Consider the following 3,377-nt stretch of genomic DNA (forward strand, 5'->3'; position numbering starts at 1 on the left):
TGAGTGGTAAAGTGCCCTGGATTCAACCCTCAGTACCAAAATAATCAATCAATTAATTAAATTAATCATGAAGTCTTATCTTCTTAATTGAAAAACAAGAAAACTGAGATCCAAAATATTTTTTTTTTCACAATACTGGGATTGACCCTAGGTGTGCTTTATCACCGAGCTATACCTCTGACTTCCATGGCATACTCTTTATTCATTTCCTATCACTACTATCACAAATTATCACAAATTTAGCAGCTTCAAACAACACAAATACCATTCAGAAGTCTGTACAGGGTTTGAATGGGTTAAAACCAAGTAATTAGTGGGGCCACATGCCCTCAAGGATTTAGGAAAGAATTTGTTCCTTAGGTCTGTGGTATGTGTAACGCAGTGATATAGCACTCACCTAATATGTGGGAGACCCTGGGTTCCATCTCCAGTACCACAAAATAAATAAATAATTTAAAAAAAAATCTGTTGGGTGGGGTTGGGGTTGTGGCTCAGCAGTAGAGCATTCGTCTTGTACTCGAGGGACCCTGGGTTCGATCCTCATCACCATGTAAAAAATAAATGAGTGAAATAAAGGTATTGTGAATAAATATTAAAAAAAAATCTGTTCCCTGTCTTTTGAAGCTTGAGAGCTGCATTCCTTGCTTTCCTTAGCTCGTGTTCTCCTCCTTCCTCTTAAAAGCAACAGTCTAACATCTACAAATTTCTGTCTCCATCATTATAAGTCACATCCTGTCCCTCTGATTTCCTGCTTGCCTGTTATAAATATATATATTTTTAAAAATAAAAATACCCATGTTAATACAAGAAGGCAAACTGGATAATAAAACCATTCAAGGGGCTGGGGTTGTGGCTCAGTGGTAGAGCTCTTGCCTAGCATGTGTGAGGCACTGGGTTTGATTCTCAGCACCACATATAAACAAATAAATAAAGGTCAATATAGCTGATAAAAAATATTTTTAAAAAACCCAATAAACTAAGTGGTTTTAATTCTTTGTTTCATTAATATGCTATCAAATTGTGTTATTAGCTGATAAGTATTTCAAATATTTTAAAATGATAGCCACTAGTAACTTTTGGCCTATAATATGAAAGGAGTTAAAAAAAAAATTAGTGACATTACTGTAACAAAAATTCTTTCTAACTACTTATGTATGTGAAGTATTTATATCCATCAAAAAAGAAAGAGAAGAAAAGAAAAGAAAGGAATATAATTGATGAGAACTCTGTCCCATTCTAGCAAAAATTATTAACTATTCAGTCGTGGATGTATGAACTAATTATAAAGAGAAAAGAAAAAAGATAGCCCACTCATTTTTTTTTAAAGGGCATTCTATAAAATAAAATAGCTGTAGCAAACCACTTACATTTTATTTGTATATTTACAAAGCAATTTTGAGAACTTTGGCAGACAATGAAATCAAAATGATGACAATCACATCTACTTTGATAGATCAACTTTATTTTTTTTTATTTATTTTTTTAATATTTATTTTTTAGTTTTCGGCGGACACAACATCTTTGTTTGTATGTGGTGCTGAGGATCGAACCCGGGCCACATGCATGCCAGGCGAGCACGCTACCGCTTGAGCCACATCCCCAGCCCCTGATAGATCAACTTTAATGTTTTGCTACATACAGAGTTTCCCTAATCAATTGCAAATCCTTCAGGGGATGGGGAATTTGGCCAAGAATCACTATCAGAATTCTATTTATTTATTTATTTATTTTTCTTTTTTTTTTTTTTCCCACTATCAGAATTTAGATCTGGGAAATAAAGAGGAGCATTGTCTTTTCTCAAATGTTGATTGTGCCACCCAAATTTGTTGGGAATCAGAATCAAAGGCCAAGAATGAATCCCATATGGTCAGCTACCTGTCAGATAATTAGAGACAGAGGTGGAATCAAGTTATCCAGGAATGGGGTTGAAGAGGTACAAGGTGAGTCAGTCCCTCAACTCTCCCAAGCTGCACTTTGGATATGTGTGAGGCAGTGAAGGGAAGCAGAGCAGCAGGCACTCCTAAATGTACCCTCTCTCTTCCACGCCAATTCTGTGCATATTCTCCTGGATGGACAGAGAGGGAGAAATGCTGCAGACCAGCCGGTCTCTTCTACACAGACCTATGGCCAGAGTCTGGTAAATCCAGGGTCACAAGGCTTGTGACAGATAACCATTCTCTTAAAAGGCCGGGTACCCTCTTTGTTATGCTTTTGCCACTGCCCTAAGCTGGGATGAATCAGGGCACAACAGGCTTCCCCCACTCATTTAATTAAGAGATGTAGGGATAGGACAGGAATTTAACCCAGGGGCAGAGCACTTGCCTAGCAGATACAAGGCCCTGGATTTCATCTCCAACACCAAAAAGCAAATAATAATAATAATTTTATTTAATAATAACTTATCAAACTCTGTATTATTGTTCTTTTAATCTATCATGTCCTGCTAATAATTGTTATGATAATACAATTTGGAATGAATTCACTTATAATGACAAGTGATTTTTTTTTTTTTCCTGTACTGGGGATTGAGCCCAGGGGTGCTTTATTAGTAGCTACATCCCCAGCCCTTTTTATTTTTTTATTTTGAGACAGGTCTTGCTAAATTGCCTAGGGTCTCACTAAATTGCTGAGGTTGGTCTCGAAATTGTGATCCTTCTGTCTCAGCCTCCTGAGTGGCTGGGATTACAGGTTTGCATGACTTCATCAGGCACAAGTAATTTTTAAAAATAAAAATAGATTTTATATACAGATTTTTAGTCAGTTTATAGTTCCAGAAGTCAGAAGTCTGAAATGAATTTCTCTGGGCTAAAACCAAGTTGCCAGCAGAGCTGCACTGTATTCAGAAGTTCTAGGGAGAAGGTGATAAATACAAGCATAAAATGTTAAGATGAAGGGGCTGGGGATGTGGCTCAAGCGGTAGCGCGCTTGCTTGGCATGCGTGCCGCCCGGGTTCGATCCTCAGCACCACATACAAACAAAGATGTTGTGTCCGCCGAGAACTAATAAATAAATATTAAAAAATTCTCTCTCTCTTTAAAAAAAATGTTAAGATGAAATATGTAAGGTTAATAGAATGTCAGATCAGGAGGAGGAAAAATGACATGAAGTTTTCATTAAGGGCTGGGGGTATAGATCAGTGGTAGAGCACACACTTAGCATGCATTTGACTCTGGTTTCAATCCCCAGCACCAAAAATAAATAAATAAATAAATCAAGTATATATAAAAATCTTTTCACTTTTCATAGGCAATGGCCTATTTCTTTTAAATAGAGTCCATTGGAATAGATTTTTTAATATAAAATGTCAATTTTCTCTGAGCAACCAGATTTTCACTTAAAACTCAGCAACATGTGAGACTGAAGCAGGAGTCTGGCAA

The sequence above is a fragment of the Spermophilus citellus genome, assembly GCF_964194105.1.
Source record: "Spermophilus citellus genome assembly, chromosome: 10".
NCBI lineage: Eukaryota > Metazoa > Chordata > Mammalia > Rodentia > Sciuridae > Spermophilus > Spermophilus citellus.